Below are 15429 nucleotides of genomic sequence, written 5' to 3'. Positions count from 1 at the left end.
GCTGAGCAAGACGGACATGCCCCTGTCCTCCTGGACCTTATACTGCAGCAGGCAACTAAAAGTTAAGGTGTCTACCCTCCCAATGAATAACTCCCATTTGCCAACAGTCCTCATATGCAAAACTGGCCCGACCTTTCAACAGCAGGGCCCCTCACCTCTGGAACCACCCCAAGGTGTCCCTGGGCTCCAAACGACCTGTAACACAGCAGACCCCATCTAGCAAAATAAAACAGCAGAACTGTACCTCCCAAGACCTGCACACAATGCTCATTCTATTAATAAAGCATCCAATTGCATTGGGTTTATCAGTAACCTCATCACACAATTAGATCATATTAAGTTACCATTCACTAAAACCCCTCACTGTACCTGAAAAAGATAAATTACGTTGGCACCGATCTTCACCATAGAGCCTGGCACATAAAGGTATTCAGATAAATGAGAGTACTTTTCAGTCTAATTTCATGGACAAAGATTTTCTGATTGCCTTTTCTTCTTGGAGAGAATAACCCCTCTATACCATCATATCCCCAAAGGTTTAAGTGATGCTTTGAAAAGGTAAAATTGTTATGTCGGTATAAGTGAGACTCTGAGTGAAATCTACTTTGTAAGTGGAAATGATGAGCAACAAATTGAACTCAATACTAGTCTATCAAAGTTAAGTTTTAAAAATTCTTGGAAAGGGCCAAAGGAAAAAAAATTTGTTACTATTTTTAAATTGCTACATCATCCTGATACCCTATAATTCTCAGAAATCAATCACAACAGGTAAAATCACCTTGTAAAATATATTCCAAAGTTATCATGTATTCCCTTAAACCTTGTTTTTGTGTTCTTGAATAAAGATAAATAATAGAAACAATTAAAACCAGCACTTTGAAATTCTTGAATGCAAAAGTAACTGCTTAGGAAATTTTTTCTTAAGTAATAAGAAATTAGACTTACACAAGCCAAATTTCTCTGTATTACATCACAGTAAATTTCACAATAAGAGCAGCAACATCATGATTCCACCCATCGACTCACTGGGCATACGCACACCTGCGAGCTGGTTAGAAATGAAAGCTCCCAGACACTGCCCACACCTACGGCCCGCACCTACCGGGACCACAATCTCGGCAGCGGGGGCTGGGGGGAGCAGAAAACCCTCTTTTGGTAAGGCCCCCAGGTCACTCTGATGCACACTAAAGGTTGTGGGCTGCTGCCACCACGTACCAAAATGTAGCTGTACCCAAATCAATGCTGGAGAAATACAAAAGGTGAGTGACATTAAAAATGGAGTGGTTCACATGAGAATACTGTGCTGGTAACTGCTAAGGTTACTGACTCCTATTACCAAACTGTGCGGTTAAAGCATTTGTACAAGCCTATCGCCTGCAAGTAAAAAAATATTATCTACTTAACAAGTGAGGTAGAAAGTAAAATACCAAAAATTACTATCATTTACGGATCACCTACCAGATGACAAGCACTGTGCTCACAAGGCACTTTAAATGCACAGGGAAGACTATTATAAAAATTACATTATAAAACAAATCCAAGTAGATTGTTCTCATGTCTACCACATTCAGTATATCACATTTTAAAAGTTTATTTTAATAATAAATATATTTTTCCTGAGTTCACTTGCAAATGGCATATAAATTTTCATTACAAATGGACTTAAAAGTGGCTGAACTTTTAAGAAATGTCATAAAGTTTTGCCCACTTAGTGAAATAAAAACAAAAAGCTGAGCACAAAAACCTTCACTGCTATAATAAAAAATAAAGGTTCTTCAGCTTTCGACACTTGGAAGAGATGCACAAACTCTGGAGTTGGACTCCGGGTCCAAATCGAGGCTCTGCCGCTCCCTCGCTCAGCATGAATACTTCCGTTCACGTCCCTGGGTCCTGTCATTCTCGAGAGTACAATGCAATGGTGAAATACCACCTTCCAAGGTGCGATACACAAAGGTCTCAGCACAAAGGCTGTAACAGAATAAGCACTCAACAGATGTGAGGTATGGGGTTGGCCAAAAAGTCCATTTAGTTTTTTCCATAAAATAAAAGACACATTTTCACCAATGACTTGATTGACTTGGTATTTGGAGTATGTCAGCTGTTCTCCTGCTATTAGCTCTAGCGGGTAGGAGCCAGGGGCGCTGCTAAACATCCCCACTGCGTCAGGCAGCCCCACAGCAGGGAATTCTTTGGCCAAAATGTCAAAAGTAGAACCTTCGCGAACCACTTTTGTCACGTTCAGTCAGTCAGTCAGTCACGGCACCTTCTCTACACACTGTACAAATCCTTTTTTTGTTTGTTTCAATTGTGCTTTTTACCTTTCTTGAAATAACAAAGCATAATATGCCAAAAATGTTGTATATCTTCTTCCATTTTCAATATTAAAATGGCCGCACAAAAATTCACCAATTTTGATGTTTTTTTAAATGCACACTGATATGACAGCTGTGACAATACAATCTAACAAAATTGTTTCAAACGAAGTTAGACAACTAAGCACTACTAGAGGCATCAAAGGAAAGAAATGAAACTTTTTGGCCCACCCAGTAAGTACCAATAATAATAACAGTACCCACAACAGGGTCAGGAATACAAAGAAAGCAGTGATTTTCAGGAAAGAAGAAAATCTCCAAAATTTTCACCAAAAAGTAGTTCTGCTTTCTTGTTATTCCCTTCAGGGGTTTTCTAAAACCCAACAATCCTTGCACGTGCCTTTCTCTCTTTCCCACGTGTCTGTAAGCGCCGCAAGCACAGGGGCCTGGCGGGCTTTCATTCCCTGCTATACCCGATGCCCGCTCCCCGGTAGGTGCTCGGCACATACTTGCTGCGTGTGCCAGTGCATGAAGGAATGAATGGCAAACGAGCGGCAGAAAACTGGGGGACTTCAGAAACAGCCCAAGACAAGTGGAAGCCTACGAGGGCCGAGCCGCCACGCTGTGAGTGTCACAAGTGTGATTTAATCCCAGTTACACTGAGTCACTTAGAACAGACGATGTTTTAATACTTTCATTGTAAAAGACACTCTGCACTGCGCACTGTCAGAGCCTCTGCAGTAGCAACACCTGATTATGACTGATTCTTGGCTGCACAGACACTGGGAGTGGTACAAACGGACTAAAAAGAAATTATGTTCCTTTCTTAACAAATCCTTACAGTTACTTTCATTTATCCTTACAAATAGAGCTGTATCTTTAGGAGTTTGGCAGGAGGTCCCAGAACAAATTCTCATTACCTACCAGCAACTTAGCTGCACAATTTAATCAACCGCAGTTTTTGCAGCTTCAAAATGTGAAGGTTGAACTATATCAATATATTTAACTCTATATACTCTTAAGGTTCCTTGCAGTTAAAAGTTTTACAAACATTATACATTAAATATATTACCCCCATTACACAAAAACTCTTGACAAAGGTGGTGGCAAGGAGTGAATGAAACAAAAGAGTACTTTCTCCCAACTGCATGGCTTTCACTCAGTGGGCATTTATATTTCTAGCCTCATCCCTACAGTTTCCTGCTACTTGACAAAAACTGTGCGTTCAGAGTAAGCGGAATTCCCACTGTAGTCAATATATAATGACTGGGTGACCAACACTCTCGCGGTTGCTGAGAATAAAATAGGGAGCAAAGAGAGACAAGGGCCTACATTCATGAAGCTCAGACTCTGAAAAACGCTTTATTTGTAAAAAGTGAGGATACTATGAAACGACAGGAGTGAGCGCAGACATGGGAACTGAAATCTATGGAATAACTAATTTCGCAACACAGGGAAGGACGCAGTGCCTTAGGGCGACCACCGGTGGGGCCTGGAATCCCTGAGGGGGGCTTCCCTTCAGCTCTGAGGCTGCTGTCTCAGACAGCAGAGGCTGGCAGTGAGGGGCTCTTAAAACACACTCGTGCACACACACCACAACACATACACAGCACAGGACACGTGAACTTTTCAATAAAAACTAGTGCAAGGCTTGAAAGGGCCCGCTGAAGCTTAGAATCACCTTTGCAATTTTAGGACAAAAGTTATGCAATTTTAGAAGGCAGCTCTGCTTTCTTTCCAATTATTTTGAAGGGCTGAGTTTCACAAAAATGGTGTAACTAGTTGAGGTTTTCACTTTAGAAGTAACAGCAACAGATTAATTCCCTGGCTGGCGTAGCTAAGTGGATTGAGCGCGGGCCTGCGAACCAAACAACCGTGGTTCAATTCCCAGTCAGGGCACACGTCTGGGCTGCAGGCCAGTTCCCAGCAGGGAACACACAAGAGGCGACTGTACATTGATATTTCTCTCCCTCTCTCCTTCCCTTCTCTTCCCCTTTAAAGATAAATAAAATCTTTAATAAAAAATTAAAACGGCAATAAATATTTGAGGAAAAAAACAACAGATTAGAAGTTTCTAAATGTATTCACCCCCTCCATGAAAATCATTTACAGCAATATTTTCCTCTAATAAGTTTCTTCTTTCACTGATTCATTTGGATCATTTAACAGCTATTCTGCAAAGAACAACTGCTTACATTCTCAGAAACTCCCAGTTCTTTTTCAAACGCTCCTCTGGCACCCTTGTTTTATATTCCATCAAGCTATTCTAGTCAATGGCCATCCATGAAAGTGCAGATAGCCACAAGATCAAACCATTTTTCTCTTATTTTGAGCCAAATCAGACACCCAGGCTTCCGGGGCCTCACGGAGAGCTGCGGCCCAGTGGGGCCCAGTGGGGAGCTGGGCGTCCGAGGCCAGGCTGTTGGCCAAGGCTCCCAGAGAGAAAGGGGCGTGGCCAGCTCAAGGACAGTGAAAGGCAGCGCTGTCCCTTGCCAGTCCCTCTGGTCAGGCAGAAAGAAGGCGTGAGATAAAATGTCGTTCATTATTAACTCAGGTTTCCAAAGATTTAAAAATCATCCCACGATAATAAAACTACATGCACCAAGTGTCTCGGAGAATACATTCTCTTTATTTATTGGCATTTCCCACCTATTATTTCAGATCTCCTGGCCAAATATTCTACGTTAAGCCCGTGATAATAAGTTTCATTTAAATTTCCTTCTTTTAAATATGTATCTCTCCCCATTTAAATTCCCTAGAGTTTTAAGGAAAGTAGTAGGAGTTTAGTGTAAACTTTTCTTATTTGCATTAAGTAATTGGAAAGCTAGCCTGAGCTTAATGAAACAAACAGCAGTCCGCTCCGCCCCTCCAGCGTGGTCCTCTTCCCAGAATGCTCTAGGTCAGGGAGAAGTTTGAGATACCCCAGCAAGATCAAACTCTAAAAACCACATAAACCTCTTATAACGAATATCATTCGAATACGTTCTTTTAAATGGAAAAAACAGTAACAATAAACCACTCACACACATTCAGCTTTCACAGATACGTACTACATAAATCTAGTTCTATTTATTTTGGTTTGTACCTAAAAACTGAAGGGTTAAGAAAGTGGGAAGGACATTTTAAAGGTAATGGGAGCAAGGTGTTTTTCACTTGTGCAACATCACTGTCTTCCCCGGAGGAGGCATTACTATCTCCCTTGTGCTTTACATGAGAAAAACTGGGCTGCGGAAAGGACACGAGAGACGTGAAATGACCTGATCTGACTTCCCGAGCCACACCTCTTCCAGCTCCTAAAGGGTTAGCTCCCGCCAGGAATTAGTTTCCATTATATTACTCACCTTTGTGGTCACACAAGGGCAGTTTTAAAACCCTGTATTATCCATAATTATTTTAAAACAAGCTCTCTTTTCTTTGTCCTCATTACGTCCAGTCAGAGTCTGCCCGTCCAAACGGTCACCAGCCCTCCCCCAACATGGTTACCACGCAGTGGTCGCAACTGGTCCTGTGAACTGGCATTCTGCCCACTTGGCCACTCGCAAAGACTTGGATTTATCTTCCTGTAGGCTGACAGGTAAGTAATTCTACACAATTCTAGCTTAGAAAAACAACTTTATAATTCAATACATAAGGCCATGATATTACTGAGGGGAAGTGGACAAGAACCTCAGATACTGGGAGAGAATGAATGGAAACTGAGACTGTGAAGAGGTAAAACGGTTGATGAAATAATTCACGTTGGACAACGACCATTAGACACAGACAAGGTCTGCAAAGCATTGCCGTGCACCGGGCTCAGAAAGACTGTTTCAAAGCTGGGAAAGAAAAATGAGGGGCTACAACCTCAGAGGTCGTTTTTAATGCTAATGATGAATTTTATTTTAATGCATCATACTCTGTCAGAACATGCTGAACCAGCATTCAAAATACTGTTTACTATTCATTTTTTAAACAGGAAAGCTGAGTTGGTAATTCAACAAACTAATTATAAGACTATTAAAAGTAATGCCAGAACAAATACGTGGCTTTCTATTAAGAAGCCCTCACAAAAATAAAAGTACGTAGCAAGCTTAATACTTCTCAGATCAAATTATTTAAAATCCTGAAAGAAATGTATGTTCACTGAGATTTCCAAATAAATAGAGGTATGAATTTACGTAGCCATATTACATTCATATGTCACACTATATGTAGCTCTATTAACATCTATATGTATCTATATGTCACATCTGTATTTGCATCAGATAAAAGAGCTACGATTTATTAATGCTTCCTTTGTGCCAGGTGTAACTCATTTGCTCCTGGCAAATGCCTTATCAAACTGACCACCGTGTTTCAGAGAAGGAGGCTGAGGTACAGAGAAGCTATGCAAAGCCAAGGCTTACCAAAGTGATAAGTAGTTAGCCCAAGGTCGCAAGGCTAGTGAGAGGTGTAGCCAGACAGCCAGACTTGGGGAGTCCACAGTCTCACGGAAGAAGACAGATGTACACACACAAATATATACGAGAAGGTGAGCCACGAGCTAAGAACTCTGTGTTCTATACCACTGTAGCCAGACACTAAAATGCCTGGCCTTTGGCAGACATTCAACAAATACTTCTGAAAGAATAAATACAGAGTATGAGTAAAGTCTAATACTATGGAACACTGGTACTCTTCGTATAATGGTTACTTAGCAATAGCTAACACTGTCCTGGAAAGTCAAATAACTGCAATCTAGCTAACCATGCAGTAAATCAGTATTATTTAACCGCATTACGGCCTGGTTCTGAGTATAACTGAGAGGGTATTTATTTTGGCCGTCTATGCTTCTACATAAATATCACTTTAAATGTCATTCAAATTTAGTAAGGAAGGTTTCCTTCCTTTCTATGAGAACATTAACAAGTGATTTTGTTTTCACTCACACTAAAACTGAGTCACAACCTGGAGGTTTTCCAGCAAAGCCTCCAAATGATGCTGGAGAAGAGGCCGCCCGGCCCGCGACGGGAGGCCCCTGGACGGGGAGGCCCCTGGACGGGAGGCCCCTGGACGGGGAGGCCCCTGGACGGGAGGCCCCTGGACGGGAGGCCCCTGGACGGGGAGGCCCCTGGAGGGAAGGCCCCGACGAACCCAGCAATTCCGCCCCCCCCAGGTGCTCACCTCCCACGTGCACACACAGTGCGCGTTACTTTGTACCCAAAGTCCCTGTTTCAGTTGTCTCTTGGGAACAGGTTCTACTTGTCCTGGATTTTCCTCGGACCATTTTCTTATCAAATACACTCTCCTCCTGAACTAAAAAATGTGTTTACATTGGACAACAATCCTGATTCTAGTTCCCAAGTTAATGTCCCCACATTCCTGGCCCCTGCACCCCTCCTTTCCCAGGAATCCACAGTTAAACTCCCCCAGTTACACACACAACACCACAGCACGGTCTCCCCGCCACTATACGGACTAACACCTGCTTGTTTATCTGGCTTGACTGCGTATTTAGAGACATCTTACACCAAACAATCAACTTTTTATCTTAAAGCATATATCAACGGTAAAAGTGGGGAGGCAGAGACACACGCTGTTAAACTGTTTCATAGAAGGCGTGGAAGAAAATGCCCCTACATGACCTGTTACCAGTAGAGACTTGTCTACAAAGCACCTATGCCCCTCCCCCTCGCAACCACACACTGGGGAGGACCACCATAGAGTCAGCTGGAGGAAAAGGGAACTAAGGGTAAATGTAGGTATCTCTGGGGCAAACCCCTTCCACTGGTCCGGACAGGCAGCCGTCAACTCCCCTGGCAAGCACTGGCCCCTTCGGAGATGGGCAGCTTCAGTGAGGGACAGATGACCATGTGAGACGGCTTCCTCCTGAAGGTAAGAGACCTGAGAGACAGGGGTGGGCATCTTAGCAGCATCCTTGCTTGTACAGCAGCTTGGTATCTTAGTATCCTTACGGATACAAAACATTCATCACGCCTTTTACAGTATTTTGCACTTATGTTTCCTTTTCATAAAGATCCTATTTTTGCCAGGACACATACTTTGAAATTATGTCCTTAGTTATTGCGGAAAGTCTTGGGAAACTTGGCCCGAGAGAAGACATTACCATTTCCCATTGAGACTTACAGCAGGAAAGAACCAACACTTCTTCTTTCTATTTCAAAGCAGTCGCAAGTCTGAACCGAAACGCACCCTCGCCCGTGTACCTGCACTGTGCCCCTCAGACACACACACCACCTGACTCACTCCCTCTCTCCTGCGGTCAGTGCTTTGATGTTACAGCTCAGTGGACTCCTCCCCCAAGACCAGAGCAGACATTTGTAAGGAAAGAATGATTACACAAACTCCTTTATTATTTTTTTTACTCAAGTAGTCTCTGAATATCTAGTCATTTTTCACTCATATGCTGAACCGCTAATCTGACTGATGCACTAAGTTCCGTACAGACTGCCGTCTTCACAGACTGTGCTCGTTATTATCGTTACATCGTTGGGCTTCTCACCTTTCCTCATCCTTCTTTTTGTTTGGTATCGCTTTGCCAATCCAATACCTTTTAACCTTCATTAAGGCTAAAGCAAATTACTTGGTTTTAAGTGTACCATTATTTATTATTATAAATAATCCATAGCTCTTGGTGAGCGTGTGGCGCATTTTAACGTAATCTGACAGCCTTCATCTCTAAGTGGCAGTTACGGTCAGTCACAGTTGTTAACAGTGTAACAACTGACATGCTTACTTTTATTTCTTCTACTTTACACTATGTTTACTATTAATTTGATCTCTTTCTTCCCTTCCCTTGTACTAATTTCATCTTTCCCTTTGTGTCTTGTTTCCTGATTACAGCAAGTCACTCGCCATCCTCTTCCTCTCTCAAAAGGCTCTGGGGGGTTCTTCCGTGCGCTTCTGGTCACTCCCTTCCTGAACAGCCGTCCACACTCTGTGCCCTACTATTGTTTAAAAACACAATTCCTACTATTTTCTCAACCACTACACTCTGCAAATGCAGTAACATGGTATCATTTGAATACTTTGACTTCCCCCGCCACCCACCTCTTAGCTAAGAAAGAGTTCCGTGCTTTTAAATTCCTACAGCTCTTTAGGTTTTCTTTTCAAGAATTTCTCTTCAATCTCAAGAATCCTTATTAGTACCTTTCGATGTTCCCAGTCCATCGTTCACATGCACAATGAAAAGACAGAGTTCATGGGTGTTTCCACTCCTCTCCGCAAAGTGCATTAATTTCTCTTTCTTATTATCTCCGTTGTAATTAATTTGTAATGTGGTTAGACTTGCTTTTCTTTAAGCATGTTTCTAAGATGGGCCACTCTGTCAGACATTTACCTACGACTCCCAGCATCACATCCCTCTTCTAGCCTCTGCTTTGTGATACGGGAACTGGGAGTCTCTTAACCATGTCTGCTTTGCAGCGGGTCCCTGTTAGGCTCCGCCAATAGAGGGAGCCAGAGGGAGACCACAGGGCTGGAGGAAGAAAAGGCATCTCTCCTGTTCGCTGCCCGTGCCTTTCCCCGTTGCTCGGGCCTGCCTCACTGCTTCACACTGGCAGCGGCACCGTGCTCCTGCAGCAGCAGTCTGATTCCGTGTGCGGTTTGCCCACACTTGCAAAATCAAACCTCAATGCACCCCACACTCTGGAGACACCACCCCTACCCACCGGGAGGCTCCTCAAAAATCTGAGTCCCAGACCCTGGCTTCTCCTACAAGCTCAGACATATGAGCCCCGCCAGCCAGGAGACACCCCCTCCTCAGGGGGTGAGCTGCAGTTCCAGAGCCCTGCCTCCCCCTCCAAACTTCTATATTTTAACAACTACTGCTTCCTGCCAGCACCACCTCTGGGACTCCTTAAAGCTGCACTGTCCAAAACAGGTGATACTACACACATGTTGGCTCTGGAGCCCATGAAACGCGGCTTGTCCAAACTCAGATGTGCTGTTGGTAAAAAGCGTACACTGGATTTTTAATACTTGGCATGAAAATGTAATATACCTCGTTCATAAATTTCATCATTGACTACATGTGAAAACCATAATCTTTTGAATATATTGAGAAAAATAAAATATCTTTGAATTACTTTCACCTACTTCTTTTCATGATTTTGGAGAGGCTACTAGAAATTTTTTAATTACACAGATGGTTCAGATTATATTTCCACTAAACAGCACTGCCTCGGTGTTGCTGTTTTTCTGCTCCATTGCCTCGTTAACAATTCTTATATTAAATTCTCTTTATAAAAATAACTGATGAGTTTTGTCTCCTTAATGGACTCTGGCTGTGAGGTGATAACATTAATAAATTCTCTAAAGCCTTGCATATTTGTAAGTCTCTTTTTCACCCTGACAGGTAAATGGGAGCTCAACACAGAATTTGGGGATTCTGGTCCTTTTTCTTGGGAATCCCTAGAAGTCATTCCGCTGCCTAGATTCCAGTTTGGCAGAAGAAAAACCTAAACCCAGACTGATCCCATTTCCTTTATAAGTCAGTGTTTCTTTCCATCAGGAAGCTTGTACGAGCTTTCCTCTCTTGATCCTTAAGTTTGGAAACTTGAACAGTTTATGACTAGGTGAGCATCTTTTCTCATCAACCCCGCCTAGCACAGGCCTTTCAATTTGCGGATGCCAGTCTTTCTTCAGCTCAGTAATATGTTTCATATCATCTAATTATCACCACTCCTCTATCTCTTCCCTGTATCTCCATCCCAGAATTTAGTGTATTTCATCAACTATAATGTGCACGGGCTTATTTCCCCCCATCCTTCAATATCTATGAGATCACGATGCCTCTTAAAATGAATGTGCCCTACAAATCAAGTGGCAATGGCTGCCAATGCTACAGACACGAAAAGCACCTCTGAAATATTCTAACAGTTCTTGCTCTTAGAAGCACCTTTTCCGAGTGCTCTTCTCGTCTGCTTTCCTCCCTGGCTGGGGCTTCTTTTGTCTGTCTGCTCACCAGGGCTCAGGCCCAGCTGCCTGGCTCTGTCAAGTGGAGGGGCCCGCTGACTAGCCCAGTGGTACCCCACCAGCGGATGGATTTTCAACCCCTTGTCAAAGGAGCCAGGAGAAAGTCTCCCTCTTTGCATCTCCTACCCCAGCCCACGCAGACCACCTGACAGGGACACGGAAACCTAAAGGGTCTCTGAGGACCATTTAGAGAGACCGGGGCCAACTCTGGCAGTCCTTGTGCTGCGCCCAAACTAACCCACTGGCTCACACCCATCCATCAGAGGCTGCGCTCAGAGAAAGCGGCTGGGAATTGCACTGAAACTGGCAGGACAAGGCGGTGGAGATGCTTTCCGGCCTCCAACACGTGGGAATCCCCTCCACTTGAAAATTGCTACTGTATCTTCTTTTCCTTAACATTGAAGGGTTACATAAAGCATTTTAGGGCAGAGTTGATAAAAAGTGCCGAATGGGGCAATCGAGGGCACTGTACATTAACTCTTATGAAAATTACCTCCCTGTCTTGTTTTTTTTTTTTTTTTTTCACTATAAGCTGTATTTTTCTAAAAAGAAACCCTGAGGTGTAACATAGCCCACCTGGACTACAGCCACTAGGTAAGCACACAGGGCGAGACCACCACCAAAACACAACCGAGTAAGAGCCGTTTCACAAAGGGGCAGAACATGGTTCAGTTTTGCAGCTCACTGATAACAGTGAGGAGTAACTATGGAGCAGGTCTTAGGGAATCAAGGAATAGATGGCCTATATTCAAGAGCCGTGCTTTGATTAAACACTGCAGAGGAGGAGTACCCTCAGGGACAAACTCCACGGCAAGCACCTCTCTGCAGTGCTGGTACAAGGCACGGCCGACGGGGAGGCAAGTGACACCCTCTCTGGGAAGACGGGAGTGGAGGGAAGTTGTAAGTGGGACAGAACCACCCCACCCCCAGCCGTATAGGCTGCAAAACCAACTTTGTTCTCAAAAAACTGAGTGAAACACACTCCAACTGAAAAATAAATAGCCTCTTAAGAATCCAATTTTACATCACTGATCACACCCACAACTGCTACGATCAGCTCCACTCAGGCCCTGGAAAAGCATGCCCACCGGTCTCACTTCTGAACAACGACGGCCCTATATTCTGACTTGGACTGCTCCATAACCTCAAAGGAAGTATTGCAGAGATGAAGGGGCCTCAGCCCAGACCTAGCTCACCCTCTGTCAGAGTCACCTGGGTCCGCGCAAGAAGCACAACAGTCCAAGCCCATGGCACCCACTCCACACTGTGCTCTCCCCGGTGACTGGCAATCCATTTTCAGGTCTCTGACTCTGTCCATCAGCTGAAAAGTCATTCTGTGGCAGATGTCTTATTTCTATGAAATCACACTAAAGAAAAAAACGTCTAACAAAAACACATTGATTTGAAAGCCACACTAAGCAGTATACGGAATTTCATTTAACTCTCATCTTAAACATAAAATGAGACGACAGAAGCATGTATCAGAAGAGCAAAAACTGTGAAAATCTGTATGATTTTTACCCACTGTCATTTTAGGGTAACTGCTATTCAATCCCTTACTTGTTGTTTTCCATCTCTGACTCAAAGTTAAATCACAGACATACTTTAAGTAAGAGATAAGTATTACCCTTCAGAATTCACAACAATAACAAAAACAAACAAACAGAGTGACCTGAAATAAAAACATACTGAAGAGTACTGCTTGTGAATTTAACGCGGAGGCCACGGTGAGAACAAGGAATCACCCCGCAGCAGACAGAGGTCACAACTGGCTCTGCTCTTGAGGAGTCTACCAAAACCCCCAATTCCTTCGGACAAAAAGCACTGGGACCTCTCACTCTCTATTCCACTTAAGTTATTTTCAGTATTGAAAGTTTTAACATACAATTTGTGCCATTTAAATGGAAACAATGCTAAATACTCAACAAAGAATATTGTAACAACTACCAGCCATGGAGCACTCCCTGTGCCGGGCATTTTCAGAGGCGTTTTATGTGCGTTATTTCACGGAACCCTCGCAAAAGTCCCTCAGAGTAGCTGTTACTGTTCAGAGCGCAAGAAACCACAGCAGAGAGAGGTAAAGAAGTCGTTCAAAATTAGACAGGAAAACATGTGATGGAATTTGTAGTCTAGATTTATAACTCCAATATCCACGCAGCCACTATGCGGCATGATCTTAATTGCTCAGCTGAAGTCCCTCAAAGTAAAACGTTCTGTGGCCTGATTCCAATGTCAATAATATACACATCCAGTCTTCCTGCCCCCTCGCCTTCGGTCCGTTTGTGCAGAACACAACCCAGCCCTAATGCATCAGCACAAGCAGGCACAGGTACTTGTATCGCGTGGCAGGAAGAGGCTAACAGATGAGACAACGCACTTCCTCCCACTCTTTCCTCCTTTCACTCACAGACTCGTGAGGTTGAGGAATACTGCTACAGCACGGAGGTGCAATCTGCACATAAAATCACATTCGGTTTAGATGCACAAACAGTCAGAGCTAACTGACTATGACTACGAAACACCGTGTACAACATGGCACAAAAATTTTAAAAGGTTTGTGTTACCTCTTTTTTCCCTTCAGAGTTACTAAGGCTGAGAAGGTAATAATTAACGTTTCGGGTGCTCTGTAAAGGTACACGTGCCATTGCAGTCCCCCCAGCTTAGAAGTCACAGAGGTGGTGATGCTCCAAACCCCTTCACTCATCTAAGTGGGAAGGACGAGGACCTGTGATGTTGGTGTGAGGAGGGAGGCCGCTCACCGGGCTTCTGAAACGGGCCCCTGACCGTGGGGCAGCCCACCCAGAAGAAGAGCACGGCATTCCTTACACAAATAAAACTATTTCCATGAGGTTAACCCCCATTTCCAAATCTCCACTAAACCACAGGCCTGAGGAAGGGAGGCATTTTAATGATGCAGTACAGTCACTGGCACAGCGCTCCAGGCCCACGCAGCGCCACCCACGCCAGCTAAACGGACGCAATGAATAATTTACCCGTCAGCCCGCAGGACCTCACTAGGCCCCCTTCGTTATTTACTTCACAGTGCCCATTTCTACCATGTTGGAAGTGACAGCTGTAGCTATTCAAGATGAGCCCACTGGCTACTTACATTACTTCTGACCTACAGATCACAGCAACATTAGTTCTCCATTCAAAAAAAAAATCTAGGTAGTCAAGTATGTTTTAAAATCAACCTACACTCTCTTACTGATTTCCCTCATTAATTATAATCCATTAAATATCAATGATCACTAATGTATATCATCAATATAACCATACACAGTCAATATAATCAGTAAAGTGCATTGGCTATGCTATTGCCACTGCACAAAAACCAATTCATCTCTTCATCGATTGTGTATCTTCATACCCTTTGCTACTTGAATTTTCCTCATGGCACCAGAAAATGGTATTTTAGAAGAAAGAACCATTTAAAAAACAGAAATGCTTCCAGCGTTTTCTGTCCTGGGGAGAATTTCAGGGCTTCTCGCTGTAACCAACAGGTTGTGAAAAGCAGCGGGAAGCCACCCGTGTTCACGGCGATCCAGAACAAATCTCATCGCAGAGACCCGGGCTTGAATTCGGTCGCTGACACTCTGCATAGTATCAAAAGTTCCCACTTGCCCCACAGTTCACAGGAGGCCCATCTAGCCACAATTTTGCCGAGAAGACAGCTGTCGTGGAGATTTGAAAAATGGCCCCTGAATCAGATACCGCAGTTTTTATAAGCAGCTAGAATTGTACCAACTCATATTCAACTCCTTGTTAAAATAATTTTAAAGATAAATATATACTGTCAAGGAAGAAAAATTTCAGAGGTTACTATAAATTTCATTAAGATATATGGCAGATGTTATGTGGAAGATGAATATTCATTCCATCTGGCTTCCGCTGCAGTCATTTTATCTTTATAGTGATTTCCAAATATCCCAACTTAAAATGCTTACATTGTATAAAAATTCAACGACAACACATTTGTGGTGCAAACAGTTTGTCATTTTTTTTGCTTCGTTCAACACGACTAAGTTTGTTAATGTATTTTGACAGACTTGCATAACATCCTAAAATGTTTTGAACAATGCAGTTTAGTCCACAATGCAATATTAATGAGTGAATAATGTTCTTGAATATAAGGTTTAATATTTAATGATTCAGAGTGCTG

The 15429-nt window shown here is 43.3% G+C and overlaps 1 protein-coding gene across 1 annotated transcript in view; it reads right to left on the bottom strand.

Moving 5' to 3' along the window:
- Positions 1–15429, bottom strand: part of CHCHD3 (coiled-coil-helix-coiled-coil-helix domain containing 3) — a 262793-nt gene that overhangs the window by 169918 nt on the left and 77446 nt on the right. The gene's annotated exons all lie outside the window — the stretch shown is intronic.

This window comes from Artibeus jamaicensis, unplaced genomic scaffold, assembly GCF_021234435.1.
Source record: "Artibeus jamaicensis isolate MK-2021 breed Jamaican fruit bat unplaced genomic scaffold, CSHL_Jam_final scaffold_3307, whole genome shotgun sequence".
Classification (NCBI taxonomy): Eukaryota; Metazoa; Chordata; class Mammalia; order Chiroptera; family Phyllostomidae; genus Artibeus; species Artibeus jamaicensis.
This window is presented reverse-complemented; position numbering and strand designations above follow the sequence as displayed.